Consider the following 8303-nt stretch of genomic DNA (forward strand, 5'->3'; position numbering starts at 1 on the left):
ACAATTGCTCAACGAATTCTAAGAGGTCGTTTCTCAGAACTTTGTTCCCAAACATCATTGAAAGTTCTACTGGGAAAAAAGAAAGAGGAAAAACTCAGCCGGAGGGTGGCTTCCCTTCCTCCAGCAAATTCGTTGAGAGAGAGAGAGAGAGAGAGAGAGAGAGAGAGAGAGTTCTTTTCATGGAATACAAAACTCATCCTGGGAACAGTTAATCTGAGAGAGAGAGAGAGAGAGAGAGAGAGAGAGAGAGACCTTACATTACAGACCTTACATCTTGTTCAGGTTGCCCCAGGTCCCTCAGTTTGAGGCACCTCTAATGTCTACCAGAGAGTTGCTAGTACATCTTCCGGTATATTTTGCATCTTCCAATCTTGGATGGTCGGGGATGCAGCTTAAATATTTGGCGAGCTTATTCTTAAATACATCTACGCTCACTCCTGTGGATTAATATCCTGTGTGCTTTCCTTATTTTTCCTGGTACAGTTTTGGGCACTATTAATCTACCTCTGCTTGCTCTTTCTGATATTTTTAGCTCCATGATGTTTTTGGCAATTCCTTCTATCTGTTTCCATGCCTGAATTATCATGTAGCGTTCTCTTCTCCTTTCTAGACTATATAATTTTAAAGATTGTAGTCTTTCTCAGTAGTCAAGATCCTTAACTTCTTTTCTAGCTGCAAAGGACCTTTGTACACTCTCTATTTGTGCAATATCCTTTTGATAGTGTGTGTACCATATCATATTGCAATATTCATGTGGACTACGAACATGCGTTTTATAACGCATAATCATGTGTTCAGCTTTTCTTGTTTTGAAGTGACGTAACAACATTCCCATTTTTGCTTAACATTTTGCCAACAGAATTACTCTTTGATCATTGCATCACATGTTCCTATTCATCATCACACCAAGGTCTTTAACTGTTTCCTTATCTGTGATTGTCTCATTATTAGGTCCCCTATATGCATATAGCTTTCCTTCTCTATCTCCATAATTTATTGATTCAAATTTATCAGAGTTAAATACCATCCTACCTCTGCCCAATCATATACTTTGTTAAGGTCTCTTTGTAGCGTGTTCCTATCTTCATCACAAGTAATTTCTCTACTTATTTGTGTGTCATCGGCAAAACTACTCACTACCGAGTACTTAACATTACTGTCTATGTCTGCAATCATAAATATAAACAGTAATGCAGCTAGCATCGTACTTTGTGGCACACCGGATATTACCTTAGCTTCATCCGATTTCTCATCGTTTGCAATAATTATCTGTTTTCTGTTGTGTAAAAATTCTTTTAACCATCTTCCTACTTTGCCCACTATATTATGTTTTCTCATTTTCTTCGCTAATATATTATGATCTACCTTGTCAAAAGCTTTTACTAAGTCTAGATAAACCACATCTGTTTCATTTCTGTTTTTCATATTTTTGTAAATGTACTCACGGTGGACTGACACTTGGGTTTGTGTACTTTTTCCGGGTACAAAACCATGTTGTCCTATATTAAACAAATTATTTTCTATTAAATGTTTCATAGTATTTTTCTTCATAATCCTTTCATACACTTTCATAATATGTGTTGTTAGACTCACAGGTCTATAATTACTTGCTTCTAGTCTTGATCCACTTTTAAAAGTAGGGGTAATATATGCTAATTTGTGCTCATCATAAATCTTGCCTTTATCTACACTTTGTCTTAATAATATTGCAAGTGGCTTTGCGATAGAATGAACTACTTTCTTTAACAAAATAGCAGGGACACCATCAGGCCCAGCTGCAGCTCCATTTTTAATTTCATTAATAGCCTGCACAATATCGGCTTCATTAATATCTATGTCTGATAAATATTCACTATTTTCATCCCTTATTTCTGTATCATTATCTTCATTATCAATTCTAGGGGTGAATTCTCTCTAATATCTTTCTCCCAATATGTTGCATATTTCCTTTTTTTTCATTCGTTATTTCCCCTTCAATTCTTAGAGGGCCTATTTCTATTCCTCTTTTATTCATCTTTTTTGCATACAAGTACAATAGTTTTGGGTTTTGCTTGATATTTATTAGGGTTTTTTCTTCCAAGTCCCGTTTTTCACTTTCCATGCATTATTTTCTTTTGCAAGACCTTTTTTCCACCTTCTGATTTTTTGGAACAAGATCCTTCTGTCTCTTGGTATGCATGACTGATGTTTACTTTTCTTCTTCAGTATATATTTATCCACTATTTTCTCCGTATTTACCTATATATCATCACTTACGAAAATTTTATCCCAATCTTTGTTTAATTCTTCATTCATTTCTGACCATTTTATATTTTTACTGAAGTAATTGTATTTTCCATATCCTTCCCACTTTTTCATTTCTTGCTTATCTCTGCTTTAGAATGGACTGTTAATTCTATGATATTATGGTCTGAAATACTTGCATTACAAACTATTATTTCTTTAATATGATTCACCTCGTTCACAAATACTAGGTCTAAAGTATTTTCCTTTCTTGTTGGCAGGTGATTTATTTGTTGAATGTTGTATTCTAGTAGCATATCTAATAGCTTTTCGAATTGCCTCTTATCTTCTGCGCTACTATTACTCTCTTTTTTATATGTATAAATACAACCACAATCTCCTATTCGTTCTTTCCAGTCTACGAAAGGAAAGTTAAAGTCTCCAGATAGGAGAATAGTCCAGTCCTTGTGATTTCTACACATATCATCCAATTTTTCTATTATTAAGTCAAACTCTTTAGTATTAGGGGGTCTATATATTACTATGTTCATTAATTTTTCAGATTCAAATTCTACCGCTATTAGTTCCCATTCTGAGTTACTATATTTCTCATATTTTTTCCTTGTTTTTTGTCTTTCCCATATATCGTGGTTCCCCTCTGATTCCTATTTTTTCTATCTGATCTATAAGTTTGGAACCCTTTTATTTGATCATCATTACCAGTCTCTTGGGAAACCAGGTTTCACTTATATTCATTATATCTATTTTCTTTTCAATTTGGGTTAGTTCTTCTAAGTACTCTATTTTTCTTTTTGAGTTACTCGTAACTAAGCCCTGCGCATTCATCACTATGATGGTTTGCGTGTTATCTCCTTCATTTAACATGGGTAATAATAAGGATTTCCCCATGTCTCTTTCCTGTTCTGGTATGTTGTTCTTTTCTTCATTTCCAGAAATTCTGACATTAAAAAATCCAACTTTTCCAAAATATTTGATCTTCCTTCATCATAATTATTCATTTTGTGTCTGAATCTGCAATTTTCTCCGTATCTGCACCATCCCTTAGCATCATATATACAGTATTTATCTCTTGAGCTGTATCTTGGAGCTGATGGCTTGCTTTTTTCCTTCACCTCATGTTCCTTGTTCCTCTCTTTTTTTGTTTCTTGTCTATTTTGGATTTTATTATTTAATTGATTTTGATTCATGGCTACAGGGTGCATATATTTACATTTTTTGTCGAACTTACATCCTTTTCCTTCTTTTAGGTTTTTGCATATTTTTGGATGTAGATCTCTGCATTCATCTACTATAGATTTCATAGTTGTGACATACCTTGGGATGTTTGTAGTAACATCTTTCACAGAATCTGCAAATCCCTCTTTTCAAAAGGGTGCAGACTTTGTCTTTCTTTTCTATTTTTGCTATCTCAATCCCATCAGTATTCAGATCTGGGTAGAGCCTCTTCGGGATTTTATTCTGTGTTGTCATGTCATCTCATTTCTTCGTATGTATGCTGCTTGATTGCCTCATATGTATCATCTATAAGTATCTCTGAATCCATACTCTTGTCTTGTTCTTTGTTTTCATTATTTTGTTTGTCATTTCCGTTTTGTTTTCTTCTCTTGCGTTTTCCTCTTCTTCCTCTTCCTCTTCTTCTCCATCTTCTACTATTTGCACATTAAGTCTTGATTTAATAACATTGTCTATCCATGACAGACATGTTGAGCAAAATACTCTGGTATCGTTACACGTATTTTGCATGACCTCAGCACATTGTGGATGCGTGGGAATGTTGCATACTGAACATTTTCTGATCAGGTTTTGTGGATTGACTATGCTATACCACACCTTACACAGTTTGCAGAGAGAGAGAGAGATGAGAGGAGAGGGACCCGAGATTGGGATTGAGAGAAGGAGAGGAAGAGGACGAGAGAGAGAGAGAGTTCTTTCCACGAAATATAGAGCCCGCCCTGGGAACAGTTAATCTGCTGGAAATTAATTATTGGATAACCCGTTATGATCTGTACAGTTTGTCATCATTAATAGTATTGGCCTAAACATGGGGTTTTGTTTGAGAAGATAGAGAAATATAAAAGGGGGCTTTGTACTCACTGGTTGAACACCTTCGCAATTATTCTTATGCTCATTATTTTCTTCCTATTGTTTGCGGTAACAAGCTGGTATCGCTGACTTGGTTAATCATGTGGTTTGAAAGACTTAATAAGTACTGAGCCTGGAGGAGGAAGTTCTTAGAATTCCCGCAAGAAAAATACTTTACACGAATTCTAATAAAACAAGATTTGTTCAACATAACAATAAGTAGTCACACGTTATATGTTATCAACCAGCCCAAATTTTTTGTAAATTATTCGACCCCTTTCATTCAGTCTTCATAAGAAGTTTCTTTAAATGGAGTGTCATATTCTTCAAGAGATGGAAGCTTACTTATCTCGACTTCGAAGTTAATGGTAAAATCCATTGTCTTTTCAGCCTCGATTAAGACACTAGCCGCACCCCCCCCCCCCCCCCCCACCCCCCCCCCCCCCCCCCCACCCCCACCCCACCCCCACCCCAACCCCAACAAAGCATGGATTTCGTGTGTTTTCAAAAGCAGTCCTTCCTTGACATAATGAATAATTATCTTTGTAACAGTCTCCGACAATATCATGTTCACGCGAATAGTTCTTTTCAATGTCATGAAAAGCGAAGATATACTCCAAGGTCAGTTGCATGATAAAGTCAGTTATACGGTTAAGTTAAAACTGAAATCAGTCTACGACTCGATATGACAAATGACCTTAATTACAGGTGTATAATAAATACATCCCTCGCCCAGACGCTGACATTATATCACGCTGACTTTTCAGACCAAATCAAATTAACCTTCTTGCGGAAGAATATCAGAAGGAAGCCACCTTCATATGTTTCCCGCCTCTTCACTTTGATTAAATGTGATATTTCCCCTGAGAGAGAGGAAAGGAAAAACCTCATTGCATCACCTTCAGGACAAAGAAAATAAAAACCAAAATTAGTTTTCCTTTGGATTAACATCGTCATAAACGTGAGTTGCAAAAAAAAAAAAAAAAAAAACGGTTTAGAATTATTGCCGGATGATTAGAGAGCACTGATGTGGAAAATAGAAATTTTCATGTTGCTTTTGGCGAGGGTGGAAGTCGTTTGAAGTATTTGTGGTTGCTAATTGCCTCAGTCAGGTCAAAGGTCGAAATGTTCTTGCTGAAAATGCTATACTGGACACATGCAAAGAAAATGTCATTCGTAATCATTGTTATTTAACTTTGCTGGCCGACATACACATACACATACACAGAAAATACTCTTTGTAATACTTTTGAGTTTACTTAGTTGAATGATATTTTTTTAAAGCTCAAAGCCTTGTTACTGAAAATATCATTACCGTGAACACAAGCGAAGAAAACGCTATTTATAATACTTTCAAGCTTAATTCTATATCAACTTCTTTTGCCTAACTTTTATTTCATTTTAAGAACTGAAATCATTTAAATTTTTTCCTTAATTTTTCACATGGAGGAAATGTTTAAGTTTTTCTCTAGCGCTGACTACATTAGGATATTTAGCTGAGCTGTGAATCAATTGTTAGGGGAGAGAGTGGAATGTAATGGAAGAAAGAGAATATGAAAGGAGGTGCAGTAAGTGCAGTAAAATGAGCGAAAGAGGTTACAGCCAAGTGGCCCTAAGGGACGCTGCAAAGAACCCTACAGTGCACCGGATGAGGCGCACTGACGGCACCATCCCCCTCCGGGATATTAGGATATTTAGTTGCCTCTTCCGTCGACTTCTGCTTCAAAAACAACTTGATAGAGAATATTAAGGAGATATTTGAAGGCAGCTTCAACTTAACTATCGCATTACAAGGTACAGTAAATTCTGTCTATTTTCTATAATAATAATTGCCATTGTAGTTGACCAAAGTTTTTCAGTCTGACAACTATAATACGCATAATTATTTACGTTGTTCTTAATAAGTGTAATCAAAGGGATTATATGAGATAAAATATGGATAATAATCACATATACATTATGTAATAACTACTCTTTTATCCATTACAGGAAACGACACATGAATCAAAGACATTGCTTCAGAACATTAGCCCAAAGTACCCTGGGGATCCAAAATGAAACCGAAACCAAAGTCAACAGCTGGAATCCAAGGAATCAGACGCAGTTAAGGACGCCGAATGAAGCTCAGTTAATAAATCTTCCCTTTATTCCATTTGCGAAAGGAAAGGCGAAACCTTCTTCCTGAAAGACGCGTCATTCAACTCATAATTGAATGAGGCGTTCTGTCTGAAGGGGCTGGATCCAGTATATAACAAAAGATCTTTTCTCAAAGAAATATTTTGGGCTTCTTTTCTTTTTTTTTTTTTTTTTTTTTTTTTGGCCATGCTCTGGAGTTAATTTTACGATCGACTGGCGACTGAACGATACAGGCTATGCACAAGGATGTGGATTCAATGAAGTAAAGGGCGAATTTCCATTAACAATAACTAGAGAAATGCGTTACATTTCTTTTCCTTTGCTTGGTATTTGAGGAGACAGATCTACATATTATTCCACTACGGACAGCCTAAGGTATGTATTCTTTTTTTCTATTTTGCTTTTACGTTCGTTTATTATCAAGACCTATAGCTCTCTCTCTCTCTCTCTCTCTCTCTTCCATTTTTTTTAACCTACACGCTTTTTCCCGATAAGAAACTTTGGTTGCAGATTACATCGGCTCCAAAAGACTAAGGAACTTACTTAATAATGAGACATAGTTATAAGAAATTGTACAATAAAATTCAGTAAATTCAGTAATTACTGAAAGGTGTCAGAGAGTAAAGATTGATATAACTGGTACATTTCCCAGAAGACAAACACTACCCACACTTTTCCGAGAAGAACAGTGTAATAATAATAATAATAATAATAATAATAATAATAATAATAATAATTAATAATAATAAAATCCTCATAGTAATACGAGTCTTCAAATGGAGAAACAAATCCACAGATCAGTAAAAGTACATATATTTAAATTTAAAACATTAAGGATAGCTTTCGGGAATCTGTTCGGTTTTGTTGCTCCAATAATAATACTGTTAAAGAGTATTTGCCTAAAAGATGGTTTATTTTCCAAAATAATAATAATAATAATAATAATAATAATAATAATAATAATAATAATAAAAAAAAAAAAAATAAGAAGAAGAAGAAGAAGAAGAAGAAGAAGAAGAAGAAGAAGACCTTCCAAGTATGCTCAATCAAATCTTCCTCGATCCTGAATTTTCAGGAAGAGAGGACTCAAGAATTAACACCTGAAACCCAAAACAATTACTCAACTATCCTGGCCACACAGAATCACGTCTAGAATTCTAAAATAACGTTCCACGACCTGAAGAGCACGAGAAGAGTACGGCATTCGACGTTTGACATTTGGCGAAACGAAGCTGTTATGAATTCGGAGCGCTTCAATCACGAGGAGCCCACGAGGGAATCATCCTCGCCATTGTCTCATTTGGAGGTACTGCATGCGTCGGTGCGTTTGGCTTTTGTCACGATACAATGCGAAGCATTAAGGTTATTTATGATTATTTCTGAATCGGCAGAACATTCGCGCGTTCATTTTTCATGCTATTCTGGTCAGGAGGCCGAGCGAATCCTTTTCGTCCTTTGAGGATGAATGTAATTTTAAACGGAATTTTGGGAAACCATTCTTCCAAGGGGAGGGGTGGGGGGGAGGAAACAACCGCTTATGGTTTCCGTATCAAAGCCTAATTGTTTTGTTTGTTTGTATGGTGTTTTTACGTTGCATGGAACCAGTAGTTATTCAGCAACGGGACCAACAGCTTGAAGTGACTTCCGAACCACGTCGAGAGTGAACTTCTATCACCAGCAATACACATCTCTCACCCCTCAATGGAATGCCCGAGAATCGAACTCGGGGCCACCGAGGTGGCAGGCCAAGACCAAACCAACCACGTCACAGAGGCTCAAAGCCTATTTGAATGACGGAACTGGTTAACTGTATTCGATAAAGTCATGAAGTCACGTGCATA

Source organism: Macrobrachium nipponense, chromosome 45 (assembly GCF_015104395.2).
Source record: "Macrobrachium nipponense isolate FS-2020 chromosome 45, ASM1510439v2, whole genome shotgun sequence".
In the NCBI taxonomy this organism is placed as follows: Eukaryota; Metazoa; Arthropoda; class Malacostraca; order Decapoda; family Palaemonidae; genus Macrobrachium; species Macrobrachium nipponense.